The 26,566-nt window shown below is 41.3% G+C and overlaps 1 protein-coding gene and 1 long non-coding RNA gene across 22 annotated transcripts in view; both read right to left on the reverse strand.

Annotated features, from left to right (window-relative positions):
- The window catches only part of DTNA (dystrobrevin alpha), a 219,199-nt gene that overhangs the window by 99,237 nt on the left and 93,396 nt on the right, over positions 1-26,566 (reverse strand). The gene's annotated exons all lie outside the window — the stretch shown is intronic.
- On the reverse strand, positions 7,866-8,930 carry LOC311430711. The gene is made up of 2 exons (XR_014688964.1): positions 8,821-8,930; positions 7,866-8,734 (listed from the first exon to the last, which is right to left on the reverse strand). It is a non-coding gene; the product is annotated as an uncharacterized lncRNA (long non-coding RNA).

Below are 26,566 nucleotides of genomic sequence, written 5' to 3' on the forward strand. Positions count from 1 at the left end.
CCTTCATCCCAAATGACAATCCTAAAGTTCTCTGCAACAGCATACATGCCATTAAGCTAATGAGAACATCAGTGGTGGCAGTATTTTCAGAAGTACCTTCTATCCCTTCTTTGCATTTTTCCAGATGAAAAAAAAAAAGAAAAGATAGACAATGTTGCTCAATAATTAATATTTTTGAGTCTCCATTTGTAGGAGTTCATTCATCTTTACCTTCCAGGCTTTTCTTACACATTTTTAACTCTAGAATGTACCTGAGTCAAGGTTCAACTAAAGCCAATGGTCATGGGTTTTGTGCATCTCCCTGTTTAAGCTTGTTCGCCTTAGAATGACAGAATCATAGAACCATGTAGGTTGGAAAAGACCTCTAAGATCATCTGGTCCAACCACTAATCTGGCACTGCCGAGTCTACCACTAACCCATTACCTACCCAAAGAACCACATCTATGCATCTCTTGAATACCTCCTTGTTCCAGCTCGCAGATATGCAGCTCTGCTCTTAAACACGGATTACAAAGACTTGTACTTTGAGGTGGCAATGCTCTCAGTTCAGTCCTTGGGGCTGGCCATGAGCATAATTGACTATAGTCATGTTCCAGCATTTCTCATTTGGCTTACAACAGATGTCAATTCACAGAAAAAAGTACTTTTTGTTCTACCGGGAAAAAAAGGAAAGCACAAAGTAAACTTTATTATACCTTACAAAACAGAATAAATTATCAGAGACATAATTTTTAAAAATATTAATTCATGTATACTCTTCCCAGAGTAGAAAAGACGTATTTATCTTCTCTTGATCCCTTCCACTATCTGTTTCCCTTCACTTTTCTCTCAGGAAATAACTCCTCCACTGCAGGTAGGGAGAACACCTACTGTGCATCTAATTAAAATTCTTGTCATGGGCTAATTAGTAATGTACTGATTAGCAAGGTATTAAGGCTTCAATATATTACAGACATTCTAGAGCAGAAATCATTCCAAACATAAGGTTTCCAGCCTCTGAAAAAGATACTGCGAGTGTTTCACATCCACTGGTGCTTTGAGCTGAATTCTTTTATAACATCAGCAGAGCTTGAGGGAAAGCAATCAATAAACAAAGAGCTTAGTCTGATTTGAGCTGTTTCACGTGCAATTCCATCTTCATGCTTGTCATGTATCAGAAGCATAGCTGGTTCATTTTTTAGTATACTTTATTTGCTTATAAAGTCTGGGAAGGAATAATTTATACACATAAGGTGAGAATTACACGCCTTCTTTTTCTTTCCTTTGTGCTGCTTTGATTTATGAATAATATAATAACATTTTCTCACATAAGAGTTTTTCTTGCTTTAGTATATCTAGAGTAAATAGTTTATTTTATTAACCTTTGTTTTAAGTCAGCCCTCTTGTAATTAGTGCATTTCTAGTTCTTGAGCTATTGCCTGTGCTTGGTAAAAGCAATGCCTGTTACTACTAAATCATTAGCTCCAAAAACCAAAAAGAGGTAACTGCCTGTTTACCTGGAGCTCCCTACTCAAGACTCCTGTAAACTTAATAGGAAACTGTCAAAAATTACTGATGTGACACATGCATACGTGCTCAGTTTGATGACTCTGAGAAAAGCCACCCCATTAACACTTCGACAAATCCCCATCTTGTTTGTCTGTGACAGATGAAGTGCCACAGGGAGTCAGGAAGTGTGCCAGCGAGGAAAATCATATGCTGAAATTGATTAATTGTGGCATGGAAAATTTATAAAGTCCCACGTGATGGCTGTGACGCAGCCGCACATTTTTATATCTTTGACACAAGATGCTCCGGATCCTGACCAGTGACATCCCTGACCATCTTGCTGACCAGATAAAAGTTGCTCGTCCCATTGCAGCTGGCACAGAGGAAAAAGAAAAACACTTCTGTCTGCCTGAGCCTTGTCCAAATGTGCTCACTGCGGCTCTGAAGCGCCTGGGAATGTTCTGGTATGCGACTTCTAGATGGAAGTTTTGCTCCAGGAGATTGGTAAAATCAACAGTGAGTACCCCAAGATCACTTCTGGAAAGAATAACTTCATTTGGTAGACAACATCAATAAGGCTCGAACATCCTTTACCTAAGCAGCCTGTATTTCCCCTGCTGTGGAAATCTTCAATCTAAACAACTATTTCTTTTTCTACCATGAAATTTCAGAAGACTTCAATTTAGGTATTTGTTTAGGTATCTCTGGGAGTTGGAGGTGTTAGGATGCAGAGAAATGTGCAGGTTTCTCAGTGGCTATTCTTCATGCTGCTGACAAATCAGATGCTATTTCCTATGCAGCTGGTTGAAGTTTAAAGCCAGGTTTGACCAGGCGATAGAAGCATTTTTCAGTGGCACAGGCTTCTTGTCTGCCATTGCTTGGGACAGTTTTATCAGAACGCTGCTATTCCTTTTCAGGCACTATCAGCTCCAGAAATTTTGATGCCTGGAAATGAAAAAGCCAGCTAAGGTCTAGTTTTCAGTGATTTGATGAGGAACTTAAAAGCTCTAGTCGATAGCTGGGTTTGAAGCACTTTTTTTTCAGAAGTCACAGTAATATGAAAGAGAAGATTTCAAACCCATAGTTTTTCCCTCTTCTCCATCTTCTCCAAATTCAGCCCTGGTAGGTGGGTGCTGCTCAGCTAACTGTAGCAGGGTTAGAGCTGCTTATTTCAAAGTGAATTTGGACCAGAGCATAGAGGGTTAAAAGGGACTGTGAGTGCTAGCTAAAACCATATTTGCCAAGTCTCCAACCTCAGCAATCTTTGAAGTTAATAACTAGAATCATGGAAGGCCATTTCTGAGTTCTCTTCCCCTTAATGGATTTATTGGTGCCTTATGAATGTCTTGTTTCACATCTTTTAATGAAGCAGGTCCATAATAGGCCTCTCTCAGCTTTACATTCCAGGACTCATCTTTGGCACTCTAATAAAATTGTTCAGAGCTCTTTCCTGAGGCTAGGTATAATTGCATTGCACTTACAGTACTTGTTTGTATTTTATCTAGATGAGCTTTTTACAGTGAGGAAGGCAAATAAAAGCTGTTGCTAAGCTTATCATCAACACGACTCTCCACAAATCTGCCTCTTCTTAATTGTGTCATATTTTTGCAATTTTAATGTTGCCCCCCCAAAATATCTCTCTCGATTTATTCTTTCAGCAAAATGTGTCTTTCATTTTAAAGAAAAGATAAATCCAAAAATTGTTCACCAGTTCCCTTTTTGGAGCTCTATATCCTTGATAGGAAACTGTCAAAAATGCCCTATAAGGCACCCACTGCAACTCATTTTTGTAACACCCCGTATTCAAGGAAGTTTGAGGGTTATGCAAATCTTATTCGGGAGGTCTAAAAAACAAATTGTGAAGAAGTCTGATGGTAAAAAAAAAAAACAATAAAGAACAATTTGGAGATAGAAAACATGAGAGTCAAAGCATACTAATTTTATATTTAATACCATACAGATTGAGAATCTTAACAGTGGATTTAATGACTGACAATGCATTTCAGGGAACAAGTGAACCACCAGTCATTCATTTCCCATGCACACCAGGCATTGTCAAGTTTAAGAATTCAAATAGTTATTAATTAGGTCAAAATATATCCTAAAATCATTGTGTGTTTTTTTTTTTTTTTTTTTTTTTTTTTTTTTTTTTTTTCCTGTTATCCATGTGTGCTTGTATAGCTTTCAGCTTTTCTCTGCAAAACTAAGGAGGAGGACTTCTCTCATGTAACAGAGAATCTTACTACTCCAGACATGAAAGACACTTAAGAAAAACAATGCTTGAGACTTATAACAAATACATGAAACTTTATAAAACTGCCTTGCACGAGTTGCTCAGGTGAGTTTTTCCAACCATGTGCTTTTAGAGTCGGCCTTCCTGGCACTGTAAGAAACTGCTCCATTGCAGCACCTGAAGGAAAACCAGCGTTCAATGCTTCAAATATGTTTTGACCCTCTGAGAGTATAAAATGATCCAATAAAATAATTTTAGTCAGCTCCAAATTTTTTTTTCCAGGACTTCATTGACATCACTTCTGATAAAATAGTTCTGATAAAGAGACACGATTGATTTTAGCTAAATGGTGTAGAGTTAAATACAGCTCTTCAAAGTCCCATTGAAATGCTATCTTTAAATCATATTTAGTCTGAGTTTCATGAAATATTTTAGAACAAATAAAGCAGGTATTGATTTTCTTTATACTCCACGATGTTTCAGAGCCTTTGTACAGCTGAGGACTTGTTAGAAATAACTTCCGCTACCAGTCATCTCTTTTCTTGTTACACTAAAAACGTTCCAGAAAAAGAACAAACCCCCCAACACTCAGGCTCAAAAGTCAACAATAGTCAATGCCAAATCTGCTCATCTGATGTGTTAATCTGCTATGGGAGCTTCGCCATGCCCTCATCAGGACCTGGATTTTACCCAAAATGTAGTTTTTCCTTCAACATCTGTTTTTAAACCATTTTGCTAAAAAACAAAACAAAACAAAACAAAACAGGATCAATAAAGTATTGATTACCTCCAACCACTCAAATTTGCAATTCTACTTCTTTCATTTACTTAGGCAAAGAATAATTTGTAGGGAAAACCTTAATGAAACTTGAGGCATAAAAAGTTAGAAGGACTTTATCACAGGAAGCGTGTAATTGATATCTGATACTTCGGTACTCTGGTCTTCTCTCAGGTCTTTCATTTGCCATTGTAGAGGCACAAAGGAGGTTGCAGGATTTCACATATAATTAAACTCCTACTTAGTCAAAGGTTTCTTTCAGTTCTTCTTGTGCTGGCATAATTAAACCCAAATTCATTTGAGTAAGCTGTCAGTGATACAATTGTGTTGGGAAGCATTTCCTGGCTTCTGCCAATTTTAATAATACAAGTTGTCAGTTTTTGTAAATAGGGATTTGATGATTATTTGCTGCAGGACAGTGGGTACTTTCATCTCCTTTGAATTACAAAAACATCTAAATAAACCAAATGGTAGCTGTGGGAGAAGACACATTCCCATGCAGTTGAAATTATTGAGCTCCTTTGCGTGCACAAGGAAAATCTTTCACTGAAAGTATTGTTGAGTAGTCAGACAAATTAGTTAATAAGGGAGCTGCTGGCTTTTGTCACCTTATCTGATCAATACTTTCAGCATCCAAACTATTAATTGAATAGCCATAGATTTAGAGAAGATGAAACAACCTTATCAGCTAAGAAGAGTTTTCCATTATTCAACTGAGATCCAAGAAGAATTTAAACTTTTTCATCTTTATGCATGAAATAGGCCCCTTTGGACTTTTTCTACTTTTTAGCTTTCTGAAACATTGTAACAAATTGGTTCATGAAAACATATTCTGAATTTTATCTAAAAAGCTAAGAATTATAGCTAAGAAAAAAGATTCTTGAAAACCATTCCCATGGAAATCTAAGTCCCTCGAGATCTAATTTGGGGAAAGGTGGAAAACAAATTACAAATGAAAGAATGATGAGGCACTGATGAAAATGTTCACATATATTCCTTCACAGTGGTAGCTGTTAATTTGCCTTAAGTTCAGTGATAGCAGGCACTAGAAGAGAAGAATGGCACTAGGATGGCAATTATTGAACTTATGAGCATACTTGGGATAAGTGTACTTTCTGAGATAAGAAAAAAAAAAAAAAGCTTTGATTTCTGAGTCTTCATGACCCTCATGCAGCGAAAAAACAGATCTTTAATGCAAGTAACAGCAACATACAGGCTGATCTAATCAATATGCGAAGAAGGCATTTTAGCAATTAGCTATTGTCAAGGAATGAGGAAACAGGAGATTTTCTCCTTTTTACTTGTTCATATCCCTTCTGTGAGAATCCTGATGACTTGGGTGAAAGTGCAACTTCATCACTTTGGTAGCTGTATTCAGCTGAAGACTTTAAAGCAGACACCAACTTTTAAATTCTGTTTTCAGCTTTTAATTCTGCTTTTAATTCTGTCCTCAACTACCAGATCACAATTAAGGACACCTGTTTAAGTCTTATTATAAGTTTGTGGTGGGAAAATAAGTGCCATATGTATTGTTTGAATGATTTCATTTGGCAGCCTTAGCTACAACAGTTCAGCCCTCAAGATACTCAGTTAAGATACTAACTGTCCAAAGTCATAATGATTGATACCAGTGTCTGTATATTCTCATTCTGCATCTGCCTGCACACCCATGAAGGATCACACCAGCAGCAGAGCAACACAATTGCTATATCCAATAGAGACATAACAGCCAGGTTGGCAGTACCATGTGATAAGAGAAGAAATAGCAGGGAAAAAATCCAAGCAATGAGGCATCTAAATTTGTAAAAATGAAAGTGACCAGAAATTACAGCCAAATACAAACATTTGCGAGTCTTCTAACAATGAACACAAAGGAAAGGCAAACTCAGATAGGCTCCAGTTCAACAAAAGCTGCCTTTAATACGTCCTTATTCAGCAAACCCTTTATACACGCGTTAGACTTAAAGGATATGCTTGAACTCCATTGTGCTGACCGAGCATTAGCTGAAGAGGAACGGACTGCTGAACTGGCTCAAAGATTTTTCTATTTTGTCCTTAGTAAACACCTTACAGAAAACGACAGAACACAAACAGTGAATAGAAAAGGGAATGCACTTGGAAGTGGCCCTTGGAGGAGGCAGAATTCCTTCCGATACGAGATGGGCTTTAGTCACACCGAGATGTATGTGAACTCTCATACATCCTCCGCATAACAAAAAACGTATGTCCACGTATACGTAGAAGTTTAGAGTATTGAGGTCACTTAGAAAACACAAGGAATTGAAAAATTTAAGAGATTTAAGAGGGTAAAAACCACAAGAATCTTTCCCTCTTTCATCCTCTCCCCTTCGTTATTCGGCTGTAAGTTGAGACGCTGTTCAGGACACTCCTATAAAAGTGAGGGGCAGAGGAGACCTAGATTTTCTGTCAGTTCATACACCACTGGGTATTCCTCAAGTATCCCACCACAGAAGGCTAGCATAAGCTCTTATGCTACAAAACCGCCTTTGATGCAAATGTCTTTGCCTCCTAGCAAGTCTAGGCCTGCAGCTGCTGAACTACTCACATGCAGGATTACCACACGTCCTCACATTAGCCTGGTTAACTCGTTTCAGTGATTAATAACATGCAGCTATTTATTAGGAGTGGGAACTTTTGCAAAACTATGCATTTAATAAATGGTAAATCAGGCAGCTTGCATCCTCACTGCATAATAAAACTGCTAGATGTAAGGTGCTGAGGGGCTGTAATAACTTAATTAACAAAAAAAGCTAACCACATACCAACCCTTATTTCAACAGGTAAAGGATGACAGGAAATGAAAGCCAATGCAAACTAAAAAAATGGCTATTTTGATATGCACTACTGGCTAGTTTATTTTCTCAAATAAAAAACCTAATACACCAAATTACTTTTAACCTAATTAAAATCTGACATTATTTTATTAGGCAATATCATTATTACAATAGTGTACAGAAGAAAATGAAATACAATATAATTACGTAGCAAATAGTCTTATACAGTAAGCCAGGACACAAATCTAACGTTTGAAATATTGAAGGCAAGGCTAATGGCTGGTGAAGCCTGTAAGCGGACACAGCAGAAATACCTTGCTTTGTATGTATGATTACTGACCCTACTCTTTCCTCTCAGCTATACACATCGACACTGCTTGGACCCTGCTAGATTCAAGTTACTGTTGTATACACAAAATATGCTCAAAGAGAAATATTTTTAACAAAACATTATTAATTATATTGCAAGGAACGTTTAGGTTATAAAAATCCTTCCAGTGCAGCATAAACATTGCAGCTGGTAGAAATATGCTGGTGAGCAGACATTCAGCTGGAGAAATTTTGGTGTCCTGAATTTACCTCTCAGATGGTGAGGAGGGAATGTGAAGACAGCAAAGGGGAGAACAACAACCGCAGAGGAAGAACAGCTCATCAGGCTGGCAGCTATGTTTGCACGGATTCCTGGTGTGCTTTGAAATCCCGCACGGCTTGTTAAAGAGATTTTTGTTCATGTAAATGAAGTAGTTTCTAGTTTCTTAGAAACACCAATCTAAGGGCAGTCAGGACAAAACACATGCTCCTACGCAAGCATGGCTCTAGGATGCTCAGAATGCATTAGCTTTTGTGGAAAAAGATACTTTTGCAACACTAACTGCAGGTTACAAGAGGTGTCAAAACAGTCAAGATACAGTCACAGAGCACTTTAGGTCTGTGCGTGGTTCTGTCATGTTGCACAACAGACCAGACTTCCTCAGGCTAATATTCCAGCACCTCCTTCATTTACAAGGATCTCCTTCCTTCTGTTACTGCTCAGGTCTATTATTCTACCTAGGTTTAGTACAAAAACAAGTTCGCATCTAAATGCACACCTAAAGGTGTGAAGGAAATTAAATGTTTTCCATGCTGTAAGTCTCCCATGGCCAGGAGGAATTAACGGTCTGAAGCTCACACTGCCACTGGTGCAGGATAGCCCTAGGAGAAGTGCTGTGGACTTCAGCAAGGCTATTCAATACAAATGGATGAAGAAGATCCAAACCCAGCTCTAGGAAACCAGTTACTTTTGCAAGTTAATATTGGAGGCCACAGCTGGCTACTTCTTGTTTTGTGAAGTAAGCAGATACAAGGTAAGCAATACAACAGCTCTTCCACAGCACCTCATGGACAGGATGCGGCACTTCTGCTCCAGAGAACAGACAGCAGGCAAAACTTTCTTTCCTCCCCTAGAAAACCAAAGAGGGCACAAACAGCCTGCTGCAAACACACAAACACCTGTGCAGACACACAGTCAGTGCTGCAAAGCACAAACCTGAGAGCGCAGCTGGAGCGGTGACCAAAACCCAACAGCAAAACGAAACACGGCTGTGTCCCACCACAGCTGGTGCTGATCTTTGTGCCTGGAGACTGTGAAAATCTGGCATACGTCACCCTTTCCCTTCTCACAAGCTGCTATCAGCTGTGAGGGTTTTAATTAGGCTGGCTGTGACAGATGGTACGTAACAATCCAAGACCACCAACCTCTAAGTTTTGGGGGATACTCTGCAAGACTGAACCAGTAAGACTGCAAGTCACTATACAGCCATATCGGACTTCCCTGTCCCTGTCTTTATGTCATGGTCACATTCAGCAGCAGTTTTTCAAAAACCAAACAACTCACTAGTTTTAGGTGAATGGTCTCAAATAACACCCAGCAGAGCAATCCCAGCCACTGAACTTCTAGCTGTCATGGTGTGATTTCCGAGATCCAGCACATTTATGTAGGTATTTTGCAAAGGCTGGTAACCAAAAATGGGTGGCCATCAACTATCAGATAGGTTCACAGCTGATGGAAGAAGGAGAAAGGATGGTTGTTGCAAAACCAAGACAGCTTGCAGCACTGCCAGGGCCTCCAGCAACCTGCAAGGCATGATATATTTTGATATATTTTGGAGAGAGGTACCAATGCAAACTGTTGCACGTAATTTTTTATGTGAAATGCTTTGGTTCTAAGTGGGTAAGCCAGTACACATATTTTCAGTAATAGGCACTGACGACCTATAACTGTAGCACCTCAGTGGGACCTGCTGGGGTATTTGTCCACAAGGGGACTGCAAACTGGGCCCCAAGAGCGAGAGTATTACACGGACCTCTGGGAGAGCAGTAACCTCTCCAGGCTTGAATGCTGATCCAAAAACATACCTGAACCGACTGTGACAGGTAGAGGCACACTTCTCTGGGTAGTTAGGACCAGCAGGTAGCACAGAGCTCTTTCACTCCCAGAAGCACCGTTCATTGCCCTCTGCTGAGCCAGCAGCCAGCTCCTCGCTGTGATGCTATGACCACGCGCTGCTTTCAAAGCAGCAACCAGTTTACTTCAGAAAACAACAGAAACTGAGACTGAGGAGAACTCTGTGTTAGTCAGAAGTGTCACGTAGCTGCCTTGACAAAACCACGTCCAAACTGAACCCTGCTGGGAGATGCAGCAGATACTTACATTGGTGCGCAGGCATCTAACTTGAAGTAGTTTAAGCGGATTTAAACTAAGCTGCTTAATGATATTTGCAAACAAGAATAAGTGCATTTGCACCTTGAGTGCCATTTGCTTAATTCTCAGACCATGTCTAATATTCTTCCGAGTATTCTGGCAAAAAAGGAGCAGCAGTGTGTGTTATCAAATGCATCACATCCGAGCAGGAAGCAAGAGACTTTCTCCCTTTGTTTGGCTCTGGTTCAACCACACTCCAATATTACATTCTGGTTTAGGCACCACGTTGTCTGAAAGCTATTGACAGAGTGGAAGGAGCAAGGAGGAGACATGGGAAAGTAATCAAAGGGCGGACATGGGAGGGTCTGATTTCTGGGAAGAGAATAACATCAAACTTACACAGTTTTGTTAAATGGTGGTGAACTGGCGAATGAAACAGCTGTATGCTGCTGATGTTGAGGAGAGAGATGAATTATGAGGTGTGACACAGGGTCTGATTAGGAATAAAAGGAGTGATATTTAAACACAGAAAATGTCGGATCTCAACAGGGAAGTTCTGAAGTGAAAGATGTATTATGCTGTGGACAGGCTCTCAAGAGATGTGCTGAATGCCCTATAGTCTGTGGTTTTTAAAACTATCCCAATAAATCTTTCACATATATGTTGTAGGCCAAACCCTGCATTTCCAATGAGGTGCAATGGAGGCTCTGTAAGTGTTTCTGGGTCAGATCATCAGATGGTATAAAATAGCATGTAGTGGAGTTTCATTAGCAGAGGATCCTCATCCATCCCCCAGGTGTATATACATTTTTTCTTCTTACATATTTCATATTTTAGTTTCTTAGACACACAGCCTTTAATATAAGGCTAGTTCTTCAGTCACATCATATTCCCTCATTGCTTTTTCTGCTTTCACTGTTACCTTTCTTTTGTCACACCTCTCTCAAACCATTCACTTATTTCTGCCTCTCAGACCTCCTCTGTGTTGTGTCATCACATATTTGATGTCCTACAGCAGGCTGCCCAGCAGCAGCCAAACACTTTATTCTTGCCTCAGCCAGCAGTGTAAATGGAGAGGAAAGGAGGCGAGTGAACGGCATAGCTGGATTTTGGATGCTGGGTTCATCTTTTCCTTGTACTGAACGAACTCCAAAGGCTGAAACATTAAAAGGACTGAAAAATCACCAAACTTTCCTTTTAACCTATGAGAAAGAAGACAATAATGCAACAAACTATACATCAGTAAAGTGCATTAAAGTCACACAAGGTGACTAAGAGTACGGACGAGTGTTGTTAGGAAGCTGCTCCTTCCTGCAGAAAAGGAAAAAGCAAACCTGTCTGTTGGGTCTCTACCCCACTGCTTATCTAAGCAATGGTGAGCCTTGCTCTGCCATCATAAAGCATTATCAAGAGATAATGTCCTGTTGCAGGACTGAGGGCCTTGAAGAGGCTGTCTGAGTTGACCAGGGCCTTTCATTGTTCCCTGACCACGACACTTCCAAGAAGAGGGTGTCCTTCATGCCCAGCTGTGTGGGCTATCCCTGTGTACCGCTGCTGATTTCCCACCGAAGTGCTTGCCTTTCCTCCTCACCTCTCCCACTGCTGCAGGGCTGGTGGCACCTCCTCACGGGCATTGCTTTCTCCCCAGACAACCAGCTTGGGAAGGGCTGGAGGGGACCTGGGAGCCACAGGGAGCCCCACAACATTCAGCTCAAAGTATCCTTCAAGCACCACCTGAAGGACCTGAAACACCCAAGCCCAGCTCAGCTTTTCACCTCAAAAAGTTCCATTTCCAAACCCTGGAGAAACAAAGGATCGTGCTGTCTTCTCTACCCCTTACCTATTTACTCAGGTTATCAGTTAACTCTATTTCAGCTCTTCTAATACCCGTTTTTCACTACATATGCCCAGAGGCAAAGGGTACTTAGGAATTAGAGGTGTGAATTCATTTCCAGAGGCACTGAAACAGATTTAACAAAATCTATTGGGTAAATATTTAGCTGCAGGCCTGGTTCTAAGCAAGCCCGTGGAAGCGTGGTTTTACAACACAAATGAGTTAGAAAGGGAAATTTAAAAAGACAGAGAGGCTTTTTCTCCAGTTCCTTATAATTTTATCTTACTTTCAAAATTATTTACAATTTTACCACTCAATAATATTCATATATCAGGCAGAGAAGGCAAATATCTTTGTCTGGAACAGACTTAGACGCTGTAAAGTGTTGAAGTATTTGTTTAAAGAAAAAAAAGGCTTTTTGATGGTGTTCATTGTGTACACCTCATTTCTCTTCAGCTGAGATGTACCGAGAAGATTTCCACTGGCAATCCCCAATGCCAGGACCATTCGTTTGTGTCAAGTGCCACTCATTCTTCACTGCAACAGGCTATTTAAAGTATTACCATCAACTGCATTTTTTTCTGCACAACATCCCAGAGATTTAGGTGGGGTAGAAGAGAACTACAGAGCAACACTTTTGGAGGTAAGCACTGCCAGTTGTATGAGATGCCTACATGAGGAGGTCTTCTCAGGGCAGAAGTCCCAAAGGGTCCACAAGAGAGCAGGGTGGAGCAGATCCTCCTCCAAAGTAGCAGTGACCCTGGAAGCCTTAGAAACATGAAGTTTTTGATAGAGTCAGTCTGCCTGCAAAGGTTTTGAACATAGCAGTCACAGGGCTATAAACAACCCCTGGCATTAATAAGGTCAAAATAACGAAGGCACACACACACACACAAAATGGGATCTCTTCAAATGTTTTTTTTTTTCATCTAAGATCTGATACAAAGAAGAAAACCAATACATCTTTCAAAAATCTTGTTAGCTAGATAAGAAAAATACTCAAGGTTGAGACAAAAACAGCTGAATTTTCTTCTGAAAGACCTGCTGAAATTTTACTGACTTATAATCTGTCATTGTCTTAGAGGGAAAGACTGGAAATCACTAAAAATGTTGCAAGATTATTAATTTGAAAAACCTTTAAAATGATGAACTAGTGCACTTAAAAAAAGACTTGGAGAGTCAACAGTTTTACACACCTGGAAGTTGCTGCAGCTGCCAGCAATAGTTAATGACACCAATCGAACACTTCAACACTGCCGAAAACTCAGATGCTGGAGCAGTTTTATGTGAGATGCTCCGAGGAGGAAGAATGCTGAGCACCAAATCCAACACTCGCTATGTTCATATGCTTTCCCTTCACCTTTAATATACAAACATGTTTTAAAAAGCAGCTCATCAGGCTTGAATAATATGTTTGCTAGGATCAAAAATATTCATCCTACAATCTTTGTCTTGCCTATTCAGTTGTTGATATAGCAAAGGATTAGGCAAAAACAAATGCAGTACTCTCAAGTGTCCAAAAAAAGAATTTGCCTCCCTCTTACAGTTTTTGTAGGCAGAGAAAAACCACTCACATCTGGATTAAAGCTGATACTTCCCTCTAACAACATTGTTTCAGAGAACAAATACTATCATGCTGCCTGCCCAGCTTCTTACTTTGACAAAAGGACAAACCACACCAAACAGCTCTCTCAGGTAAGCAGCAACCCTCTCCATCCTGCCACTCACTTTTTATCAAAAAAAAAAAAAAATAATAATGCATCACACAAAGTCTGTACTTCTTCTGTACAAACAACTTTTTCTGTACCAAAAAAAAAAAAAAAAAAGAAAAGAGAGAAAGCAACTCTTTATTTGCTCCTTTCCCTAGTTCTCATTCTCCTTATGCATACTGAGCAAACAGAGATCACATCTGCACACATTTGATTATATCAGGATAAAAGCCAGCTTGTTTTATATTTGTTTCCCTAGTACTGCGAACACTGACTGCAAAACAGGCAACACCTGAATGTATACAGGATGGAAAACCTTTTAAAATTAAGCCTCTTAGGCTTCCTGCGGGCCACAGCTACTCAGAATAATCTTTGCTGCTATATCCCTATCTATGAAAAAGATTTCTATCCAGATCTCCCGTCCTTCCAGGGAAGACACAGCATCTGGACTGCCTCTGTCCAGGTACAAAGCTTTTTCACTTGTTCTTGAAGTCCTGGATGTATCCGCAACAACTCTGAACTTCACTATATGCATCTGTTTATGCTTATACTTCTGGAGAAAAAATACTGATCTGGAAAGAGAGGAACTGTAATTGACACTTCGCATCCTTTTCAGAGGGTGGCTTTAAAAAAGAAAATCGTCCTTTATTTCTTTTTTTTTTTTTCTCAGTAAACTGTGTGTGTTCTGGGTAGGTAATTGCATGGGTAATTGCTCTTTAAAATCACGTTTTTGTTTTTTTTTTTCTTTTTTCTTTTCAGGGGCTGGGCCAAAGTTTGCCCTAGAACAACAAAGAGCACACAGTTGGGGAGACTTGTGCTTGAGGACTCCTGGCCAGGGTTTCCATGAGCACGTGAGCAAAATATTGTGGCAAATTTATCTTGGCTGGAACAAACCCTGCAAATTTTATTTTGAATACATGGCACCTTGGTACAACCCCTGCTTCTTACTTAAGGACGTCCATCGTATAAAATGTGTGATTGTTTGGTTGCTTGCAGGCCCACAGGCAATCCTTCTCGGGTTAAACACCTGGAACAAGCCAGACCTGGCAAAGCTCTCTGCTCTTGGGATTTCTGCCACATGGGGAAAGGGTGGAGCTGACATCTGTCTGTGCAAACAGACATGTTCAAAAGTGAATAGCCTTTTGTAATCAACATTGCTGTGGCTTAGCTCGCTGCAGAGTGGGTATCCAATACATTGTTTCAAGCTGCTCTAACAATATATTTTTGCAAATGTAGCCTGCATAACATTTTATGGAAAATGTCTTGCACTGAATGAGAAAGCTTCAGGAAATATGATTGAAACTTCTCCATTTAAACATGGCAGGTGAAGCCTGTTGAAATCTATGTGGAGTTGTGTTTTTTTTTTTTTTTTTTTTTGCTGCAGGTGATATGCCCTGTCTTTTTGGAACAAAAAGCACTGGCTGATGCATATGTCCATGATTGTCCTTCACTTCTTAATGCTTCTCTGCTATTGGCATGACATCTTTCGTAAAGGTTGTGAACTTCAAGTGGCTCTTTCCCAGCACAGTACGTTTATAGCAGAAAAAGAAACAGAAAGTGCACATGTATCTGTGTGTGAAAAAAACTGAGAGCTCTTCATCCTTCTTCATCTTCTATATAAATACAGGATTTAATCCCAGTTCCACTTAAACCAATAGAATGGTTTTCATTGACTTCAATGACAATGAATTCAGTTTTGTCAGGATTTTACCCATGTTTAATTTTAGCTATAATGGCTTACGTTTACAAAAGTAACCTGTGATTTAGGACATCTCTATTACTGGAAATATTTAAAGATGTCCATTAGGTGTCTGCCTTTCACAAAAGGAAGAGTGCTTGTTCTCCCCCCAGAACCAAGCTGGGCAATGAAAATAAACATCATCTTCTGAAATCAGAGTCTAGCATGTTTGTATTTTTTGTAGTGTTGTGGTGTTAAAATTAGAATGCTGCAAGGTTAAATTGTAGCACGAACAGATCACAATCAAGAGAGAGTCAAGACAACAGAACAGCAACAACAAAAATAACAACTGATAAACAATGAGTTACTGCAGTGCGTGGATTGGCAGTCCCTTCTGTTCTTTAATTATTGTAAGATTCTCCATGAAAAAGGTGGTATTTGTTATAAATGACAAAATCTTGTTCCCCCTTAAGTGGCAGATGTGAAATACCCACTGCTGGGAGATATTATGCATCATCATAACCAGATCATTTCTCCACACCTTTATCCACTTCAGATAATTCTGGATTTAAAATTATATGTTGTTTTACAAAGATAGGAAATTAACCGAGTGACCTTGATGTAATAATTTCAGTCACTGATTCCAATGAAAATAATCTATCCCTTAGCTCTCCAGAATTTTGATAGGAAAAGTGTATCTACTAAACAGTGAATATATAAAAGAGAGGATGCAAAGGTATAGAGATAGACTGGGATACTCCCAGAAGGGAGACTGGCTTAAAATATTGGCTATTTTTATGCAACAAATCACGGGGTGGGGAGGAGAAGTTATTTTAAAATGCAGGCACAACCACTTAAAATGTTCTTCTTGGCCTGCAGGTATTCTCACACACCAATTTTTCATCTGACACAAAAAGAATTTAAAGGGCCAGGATTCTAATTAGCGACAGTTCACACAGTCCTGCCCTTTACGGCCAGCTTCGAAAGACAGATGGAAGATGCTCCAGGCAGCAGGGCCATGTGCTATTCTGTCTCCAGCACACCAGTGGGACCTCTCTGTCTGTGCCCGACCAGCCGTTGTAGACAGGAACATGGATCACTGTACTCACAGGTAGAATGCACTTACAGCCCTGGTGTCACTTTGCCAAAAGTCCTGGCCACAGTTTCAGAAGTGGGATTTCACGTTTTTTTCTCCTTCCAGTAGATACAACTGCACAATATTTATGTCTGGGCTTGAGAGTTAACTCAAGATGAGAAATATTATAAAGACATACAGTCGTAGAATCATTAAGGTAGAAAAAGATTTCCAAGATCGTCTGGTCCAAACATCCCCCTACCACCAATGTCACCCACTAACCCATGTCCCCAAGCACCACGTCCAACCTCTCCTTGAACACCCCCAGGGACGGTGACTCCACCACCTCCCTGGGCAACCCGTCCCAGTGCCTGGCTGCTCTTTCTGAGAAGAAATGTCTCCTCGTGTCCAATCTCAACCTCCCCTGGCACAACTTGAGCCCATTCCCTCTTGTCCCATCACTGGTTACCTGTGAGAAGAGGCTGACCCCCAGCTCCCCACACCTTCCTTTCAGGTAGCTGCAGAGAGTGATAAGGTCTCCCCTGAGCCTCCTCTTCCCCAGACTAAACACCCCCAGTTCCCTCAGCTGCTCCTCACAGGACTTGTGCTCCAGGCCCTTCACCAGCTTTGTAGCCCTTCTCTGGACATGTTCCAGGGCCTCGATGTCCTTCCTGTAGTGAGGGGCCCAAAGCTGAACACAGCACTCGAGGTGCGGCCTCACCAGAGCAGAGCACAGGGGGATGATCACCTGTATTCTCATGTGATAGTAATACTACTTGCACTGGTGCACTGTTGATTAAACTCTGTATCTCCTCGGTTTTAGAGAAACAAAGGGGAACATAATGGCCTGGCTAAATTCTGAACTGTCTTTCTTTGCCCCAGATTTAAGGGCCTAGGATATTCTGCAATACAAAACATATTTCCGACCTGCAAGATCTATTTCTGCACTTACCTGACACTTTCTCTGCCTTACAAAAAATAAGGCTCCTACAGCGTCAAGAGTTTTAAATCACTTATGAGTAAATGGAGGTGAAAGGCTCCATTATAAATTGTTTCGTGACTGCTGGAAGACTGGCAGGAGGCAGTTGCACTTACCCAAGCCTGCAACGAGACGGCCCCAGAGCAAGTGTGAGCTGGTGGTGCTCTGGCTTGTGGGACTGTGCCTGACTGCTTTGCTCTGGTTCGAAGGCACAAGCTTTCCTATTGTAGCCAGCTCTACCTTAAAGCCAGCATAATTACACTCAGGCTCTTAAAAAATCAAAACCTGACCCCAAATGAATAATTATTTAATTCTGCTTTTAGTCTTTCAGCTTATTTATGTGATTTACAGACTTTTACTTTGCCAACTGGGAGAACTCCTTACTAATGGCTGGCTTAAAACACCCTCCTTCTGCAGCTTCTAATCATGGCTCAGGATTACACTATTTTCCCGCATTCAATATATCACTGCAATAAAATCACCCTGAAAAGGAGACACAGCAGTGAGGTGCAGCAAGAAGAAAAAGATGGCACGACAGAAGCTGGCTTCATCTCCTTCTGCCTGGTGCAGCTATGAAAGGTTTCTCCTGTTACAAGCAGGTAGTGCATGTCTCTGTGATACCCCACCATCACCTTTGCTCACTTGCGCGTTGATTTTCCTTTCCAAAGATCAGTGTTCAGTGTCCACAGTGCAGAGACTGGATTTGTTTCCTCTCTCACATTACCTCACTCTGCTCCCTCCTTAGGAATGAGCTTCCCTGGAAGCACGCAAAGATGCTGCAGAAATAAGTGACTTTGCAATTTAGATGTTTTTAGGGTATGCCTCTACCCTGTGGTATGCCCTTTGGCAGCCTTCCTGAGGCTGCCCTCTTGACAACCCGGACCTGGTGCTACAGCCCCTGGCACCTCCAGAGGTCACCTTCCAGACCTGGGTGGAAGGCCCCATGCTGCTGACAGCTCAAAACTTGCTTGTACCCCAGTGGGGACGCCTGGAGAAGGCGATACCCTGAAGTAACCCAGTGGTGCACACAGGGCAACCAGGTGAACTAGAGGCAGAGGCAGGTGGGTTAAGGAACACGCTTTGCTCACAGCTTCTTCTGAGAGCAGCTGCTCTTCAGGAGTGACATGGGCTTCATTATGGAAAAGGTCTACAGAGGAGAAGCTTTCTTTCAGCACTTTTCCTCTAAGTGACTACAGGTAACTGCTGGGCTCTGGCAATGCCTTACTTCACTAAGACACGTAGGACATTGAGTAGGTTGCTTTATCGGACAAAAAGCAAAGATATGAGGCAGTGTGGGTGAAGTCCAATTAATACCGCTGAATAACATCAGCGATGGACCCTCCACAGAGTGTAAAAATAATTGCAGCTAGAATGTCGAAAACAATCAGCATTCATTCATCATGCATGTAACCAGTGCTCCATGAGCACAGGAAAACGTGCCATCAAGGAAGACATGACAAGAAGACACAACATATGGAAATCATTAAAGGGAATGAAAAGGAGCAGGGATGATTATTAGGAGAAGAGATTCCTTGCATAGATGTTAAAGGACAGATGTGAAGGAAGAGCATCTGGCTATTAGAAAATGTGAGTCAGCTGCAAGGAATAGAGCAACGGAGGCAAAAAATTGCGTACATGTAATGAGGATGGGAGAAGGGGTGAAGAAGGAGGAATGGGACCGATGGGTGAGAGAAAAGAGCAGCAAGGCAGACACGGCAGGACAGTAAACATACAGGAGGTGTACGAAAAGCAATGAACATACAGCATGGACCTTAAGGGTTCCTCTTGATGCCCTTCACACTGAGGTGTTGGAAGTTTCTTCAAAGCCCGCTGAAGTCACTGAATTTTACCTTTGCACACAGTTTTCAGGTTCAAAGTTATATTTCCAACATGTGATAAACACACCAGACTCATGGATAAAACCTGAATAGCAGGTATTTGAGGTCAGCCTACTTGTAAACCACATCAGTTTGAAGCAGTGCACCAGGGAAGCATTTGGGTACCTATTCTCTGCTGGGTGACAGCTGATGTGAGAGCCATGCGTGCCCTGCACAAAGGAAACAAAGAAAGGCTTACAAAAGAGGATCAATATCATCTCTAGTCACACTTCAAGCAAAACAGGAGGCATCTGAACCTTTCTCTCTATCTGCCTCCTGTCTCCTCTCTTGCAGTGCAGCCAGCAGGATGAATAAGCTCACAAAATCATTTGGGGTTAAAAGCCCCCTTCCTACTTAACACAGGCTGGTGGTTTTGGTATGATACTATTCCTGAATACCCATAAGTGAGGCAGATGTTATAGTGGGCAAAATACCTAGTAAAATCTGAACAGAGCTTTAAATGCTATAAAGCCAATGAGGTCTAACCCATTGGTTACTTGCTAAAGATTAATAATTACCACAGTGCTGTTAAATGAGGCACCCTAGAAAAGCCAACTAGCATGAAAACTGGTTCCTTCCAGGAAAGCAGGAATGAATTGGTTTCCTTTTCCTTCCACCTGTACAGCCTGACCACTCTTGAATCAGAAAAAAAAAAAAAGAGAAAGCCAGCATGCTTCTCCAATAACTCTTTCTTATGAGGATCTTTGCTGTCCAGTCTCAGAAAAGACCTCAAAGGCAATAAAAGAATCACAGAGCTGGTTGTTTTCTGCCAGGCAGAAGACCTTATGAATATTTGCTGAACCAACTATATGTTCAACACATTTTGTATTTTGTAAGCTCTTTATCTCGACACCTTTGAAAACTTCAGTGTCCTCAGTGGCGACTGACAGGAAACCATAAAAAATTTGGCTTTGGGGTTCAGAAAAAACTTTCCTTGTTTTGGTGATATCCTCTCATTGAGTATTGTTTTTAAGGAATATTAATGGCTATTTATCTTCAGAATACAGGTACATTAATTCTTTTGTGTGTGGAAACACATGCACAACTTTTTTTTTGTGTGTCTTGGTTCTGTAAATATTCAATTAAGCTAATAAACATTTTAACTGAAACAAATCAGCTGTGCCAGCACAGTATTTCAGTTTCAATTAACCTTTTAATTTAATGTTCATCTGCTTGCTTTCAATACAATTTAAAGCTGGTAAAAATCCAAGAGATCTTCAATATACGTGAAAGATGGCCTGACTGGAATGATAATAGATTCGTAGGTGAGATGTCAGCAGTGATTTCCCAAGCAAATTGACAATAAGGAAGTGTGATGCATTTATGAAGCCTAGGGGTTATGAAAAGGAAAAAACCCTTCTTTTTCTGCTTTGCTCTGCTAACTTCAGCAGAATTAACAATCAAGATGTTCCTATTTTTCCAGTATTAGCATTCCTCAGTGCACCCACAGCTTCACTGTGGTTGTCAAAGGGTGCTTGAAAGTCTAATCTGCCACTTTAAATTCTAAGCAGCATTCCACACAAAAATATCCATAGCTAAAGAGAGCGAGCAGGCTTTTAGTTTTCACCTCATGATATAAATGTATAAGAAATACATACTTAATTACAGTTAGTAGGTAGGTGGCACTGTGCCTCTCAGCCCTGTAAATCCCGTTACTTTCAACCCGGCGTTAGGTTGCAACTCACAAGATTGGGATGTTCAGCCTCAGAGGCAGGAGAATCTCTTAATCATCTCAGATCAACACATAATTTGACACAATTAGTAGGCTACCAGTGCACTAAAAGGAAGGGGAGACTTAGAGTTTGGTCCTGTTTCACTCACCCTGACCTAATGTGATACTATGTCACTTGTCTTTAATAAAATAGCTTGCGGCATTTAATATTTTCTTCAGTCTTTTTTTATTTGCTTGTTTTTGTAAGCCATGAAAACCAAAGTAATTCATCCCAAATCCAGTAATTTGTGTCCAATGACATACGATGAAACAAGATTTATTTTAAGTGTCTGTGTGTACACACAAAAGCATGCATATGGGGGTTGCATTACACGGGATGAAAGGATGGAAGGAGTCTTGGTGTAGATTAATTACTAACTTATAATAGCCTGAAGCTGACGGAGGAGGTAGTAGAATCACGGCAAGGAGCTTTTCCTTAGCACAGTGTTTGACATTCTCTGTCAGGAGAAGTTCTCATCTCTGACTCTAACAGCATTTGGCATTTTTTCTGTAGAGACCATGCGGCTGGAATCAGGGGGCTAACCATCTCTTTCTGCTCCACAGTGTAGTCCTCCAAGGTTCATGGTTGCAGAAAAGAACATGAAACAAATCAGAAAGACTCAGGCAAAGAGAAGGTTTGAAATCTCATGACTGGCCTGTTGCATTGACTCATGATCTATGAGCAGTGGGACTTCAGCAGTACTGAAGTCAAGTGCCTGGGAGGAAGAATTATAGGCAGCTTGATAGCCAGCTGGTGGCTTTACACCTCTCCCTGAGCCATTTGTATACAACACTGCCTCACTCACTCAGTGGCACGGCAGTCAGAAAGACTCGTTTTCTGCAAGTTGTTGGGTGTGTTTGTTTTGCTCTGTTCCAGCATACCCTTAAAACTGAAATGGGTATTGGAGCTAGCTGTGCTGACATCCAAGATAAATATCCCGATGCCACAAGCGCTTGTGCTCCATGAAGAACTGAATCAATGGCTCCTGTGATGATTTCACAGCGAATTTCTTTCCAGGGAATAGATTTCTTTAATTCTCCGTATCGAACACTTTAAAGTAGCCGTACCTTCTGGAAATAACTGGTCCCAAAAGCACAAGTCCTGCATGTAAAGAAGATACCCCAGACTGCTGTCAGTCCACCCACTCCTGATCTGAGATGTGGCTCAGGAGATATTTGCCCTCCTTTTGGAAATGCTTTTGCCCATTTTGATTTGAGCCAGATGAACATTTGGATGTGGAGCTCGAGCTCTTAAAGTAAGCATCTGTTGCTGTAATCCTCCTTGTACATATTTATCCCTAGAAAAATATCTCAGCCATCTGACAGTTGAGTGAGGGACTGGCCTGCTCCTCCTGGTACACATATTCCTGCATCAATTAGTCACTGCGACTTGTTCTTTATTAGAATTTGGCCTGCATTATTATTTGCATACAACACATGCACACATCATAGTAACTAGCCTTAAAATTTTGTGTCTGTTTTGATTCTGGGAAATCAAGGCTCCAGATTTCTTCTCAGAGGCTGATGCAGTTGTGTCAATCCAATGGATTAATTTTTTTCTTTCCAGTGGAGTCAGTTTGACTTTTCCACTGTTTTCCACGAATCCAAGACTAGTAAAAAGTTGACTACATTAGCAAATCATGTAATTTTAATCAATAAGATCAGGCAGATGAGATCTCTCTAATAACCTTGTTGATATTATTGGTGAGTTTTGAGTTTTCTATGGGTAAAATCCAAATAACAAAACCATGTAATGAAATTATTCTGATGGTAGGTTCAGGAGGACATTTAAGCAGTCTTTGGAGTCTTTCTCAATCAGTCCATGTATAAGAGGCACCTGTATGTGATAAAGAATTGTTATTGGTTTTACTGCATCTTTCAGAGGTTCCAGTTAGCACTGGATGTTAATACCTTGTATGGGCTGTAGACAAATAAGACAGCGTCCCTCCAGAAAGCTTTATACAAGAATCAGTAGGATTAATGAGACAGTAGAGAGTAACTGGAACAAAAGGCAAGGGGGAAGGCTGGTATGTAAATACAGTTCCTAAAAATGGACAAAAAGGGACTTGAAAATAGTCTTCTTCACCAAATCATGACCACTTTTCAAAACAATGATGGCCATTTTTAGGAACAACTGCAGTCAAGTATTGTCCAAGAAAAAGGAACTAGTATTGTCCCCACAAAGGAACACCTGATTTGGCCTAGGAAGCTTTTTCTGACAGTGCTCATGCTCCTTCTGTTTACATCCATACCCATATTTATGAAATCTTTCACCTTTTTGCTGCTCTAGAAAAGAAGACTGCACACACACAAACTTTTTTACCTTGTTTGCTGTTGTTTAATAACGACGTCCCTAACTAAGACTCTTGCTTCCTTTTCACCCTCCCCCGTGATAAGCTATCACAACAAAAGCTCAAAGATAAATGAAATGGAGAGGGAACTACTTATTAGAGGGTGCTTTATCTCCTCTCATCTAAATTCCTTAATTTTTGAATCCCCTGGACAAAATCACATCTAGTGCATCTCTGTGACAGTCAGCTGGATGAGTGTGTTAGTGATACTATGCGATGAAGCAGCTGCTCCCCTGATGCTTTATGCTTTGGGCCACAAAGGATGTGCTGTATTAGTGATAATCAGCTCCTGGGTGTTTCAATTAGATTCCTCATTCACCAAATTGAACAAGGTCCCTAAATCTAGAGAGATTAAGCTTCTTTGACTGCTTGGATAATTAGATCAGAATTTTCCTTGCTCTGCTTGAACTGGTGGAATCAGAGCTAAACCACAGTCCTACTTTGCTTGACTTTTTCCCCACACGGTTAATCTTCCCCTTCAAAGATTTCCACCCCTATCAAATGCTCATTTTTGAGAATCCCAATTCAACTCCTTGTAAACCTGTTTCCTTCTGGGCTTATAAGCAGACTGCTCAGTTTTGCACTTTCCCAAATTCTCTCCCGTAAGCTGACGGGCAGGGTTGGCTGCTTCTTTCTCCACCCCCGATAAAATCAGCTAATTACATAAACTCTGGGCTCTGACCACTTACTCCCTACAGCATGGCATAAAGCACATGTTGCCTTTGCTTGTGGCAAAGTTGCCTGCCACTCAGACTCGTTTTAGTTACACCATAACTCAGGTTGCTGCTGCTTGCCACTGGCAGGGGCGAGCAGGAGGGGCAGGCTGACCTTCACCGGCTTCCACAGGAATGCTTCCAGTTTGCCCGCAGTGAGAACGAGGGCTTTAAGCACCGGGCTGCCAGGGAGGTGAGTACATCTGGAGGAACAGAAAGGTTGCGTGAAAGCTTGTACTCAGAGCCATGGAGAAACACTGCATGTTTGCACTCCCTTGTTATGCCTTGTGTGAAAGTGGAGAGCCAGGCCGCCCTTTCCTTGCATTTTATATCCCTCTACCATGAAATACTTTGAGCCTTGGACGTGGAGCAGCTTCATGCACATGTGTGCAGCCTGTGCTTTCTGACAGAACCTGGGAGTCAAGAACTCTTAAGCCCCACCACTGCCCCTAAAAAAGCACTAAAGCTACCTAGATTAGGGCAGTGTGCCTCAGACTCTTTTATTATCTGTACAAGCAGAACCATCGAAGGAGCAAAGGCTGAGGCTCTTCACCACCTGAGTCTGTCAGGAGAGAAAAGCAAAGAGGTGAAGCAAAGAGGAGCCCAATGGTCAGAACGAAACAGTTTCTAAGTAACAGAAAGCATTCAAAATGTTGGAAACCCCTAATGGGAAGCAGGAAAAGTACTGAACTGTCTAACTTGAACTTCAGACAGTTTGTCCACACTCCTTAGTATCCCCCTTTTGTCCCTCAGTTATTCCCTTTCCACAGTATAGCTGTTTTCCTTCACCTAATGGGTGCTACCTGAAAGCCTGTCCCATTTAATCTGGTTATGTGAAAAATAAAAAAGAAAAAAGAAAAAAGAAAAGAAAAAGGAATAAAGGAATAGAGTGAATAGAGAACATGGGAGAATAAATCTTGTTTGAGTTTGACATGGGTCTGAACAAACAGATAAATCCAGTGCTGAAGGTAATTATTTCTATTTACCTGTATGCAAATGAACGGTTAACAGGGTGAAAACCAGAATACACTGTGGCACAGTTTCCACTTTCACATCCTTACAAGTGCACTGAAGTTTGGTTAATGGCACTACAAGAGCTACAGACTTAAGGAGGCAGCATAAAGTCTGAAGGAGGAAATTGCACAGCAATTCATTTCCAAAGACTCGGAGGCACTGATGTCACCGATCGGGAAGGAAGAAATGTTAATAATTACTAAAGATAGCAGAATCTTAAAAAGTATTGATAAAAAAAATGCCTAAGTAGATAAAGGTATTGTTACAAAATGCCTGACTGATGAGAGATGTTCCGAACCATTGTGCAGATAATAACAAACCCAACATTTGTCCAATACCTCAAAGCAAAGCTGACAGAAGAGCTGAAATCTCCAAACACTTCTGCATTGATTTGAAGGCACCCGCTTCCTGAACTCTAAGATTTGCTTCTCTGCAGTGAGAGAATCTCTCAGGCAGTCTAAACACCTGTCAGCATACTCGCATTGCCACACGAGCAAAGTAACTTCCCACAACTCGGAAAAACTAAGAGAAAACTCTCTGGGAAGTTCTGCTTTTGCAGGGAGCAAGGTGAGACTGCGGGTTAATCGATGCTTACCTGCTTCTGCCGCCCTCGCTCCTTTCTCTGAGCACAACATGTGCCGGAGACCCGAGCCCTTGACCTTGCCCAGCTCTGCAGCAGCAGCTCCAGAGCCACCTGTGCCTTCAGCAGGGCGCTGTGCTCTCTCATTTCCCCCTCGTGCTCCGCCGAGCAACCTACTGCACCTCATCATGTGGTGTGTCGCCTTGGCAGCGATGAATCCAGCTGCTGCGACAGAAAAGACTGACAAAAAGTTTTGGGGAGGGGCCGTAGGGTGTTTTTTTTCTTCTATCCACCCACCCGGAGATAGTTAGGGTTGTGCAGCCAACCCCTTCCAGACAGACTCATGCCGCCTCTGAGAGCTAAGCAGTGAAGATGACTAAAAAGAAAGACACGATTAATCTCTGCATTTTACTTCAGGGGATTTGGGTTTCGTTTTTAAGAGAACAAATGAGTTAATAGGTATGAAATCATCACTGATCCCTTAAACAGCCGATTGTTATTTTTCTGCTCCTGCCATTGACTGGCTCCAAAATTTAGGTCACTACTGCCATAGGAAATGCAAGCACAGGATTGTGCTCGGCGGGCAGAAATGCAGTGGTACAGCTGCATGATCAGTACAGGTGGTGACACACCCCGGGTTCAGAAAGAAAGCAGGCATGCACTTCCACCTCCTTGGCCTGGAAAAGTTTTACAAAACTGTGTGCTTGAGGAACAGGATTGTATGTATCTGGAAAATGCTAAACTATCATTATTAGCGCTGCCCTACTGCATTAAACATGAGCACTAACCACAGCAGAGTTTCTGGAGTTAAACATCGATGCTCTCCAGCTTCAAATGAATTCCTGCACTGCTGAGAGGGTATAATATTATCACTCAAAGCCTGCCTTGGGAAGTGTACTGGAATACATGAATTATCACCCTGCAACTGCACCTTTGAGAACAAAGTCTTGCTGCGGAGAGCAGGGTAGGCTTCCCCCAGCAGTTTCAGCAGGCAGACAAGGATTGAAGGGCAGAGGAGCCAGGCCTCTCCCCTGCAGGAAGCTTCTTCAGGAGCAGTGGCTGAGCTGACA

Source organism: Aythya ferina, assembly GCF_964211825.1.
Source record: "Aythya ferina genome assembly, chromosome: 2".
NCBI classification, from domain to species: Eukaryota; Metazoa; Chordata; class Aves; order Anseriformes; family Anatidae; genus Aythya; species Aythya ferina.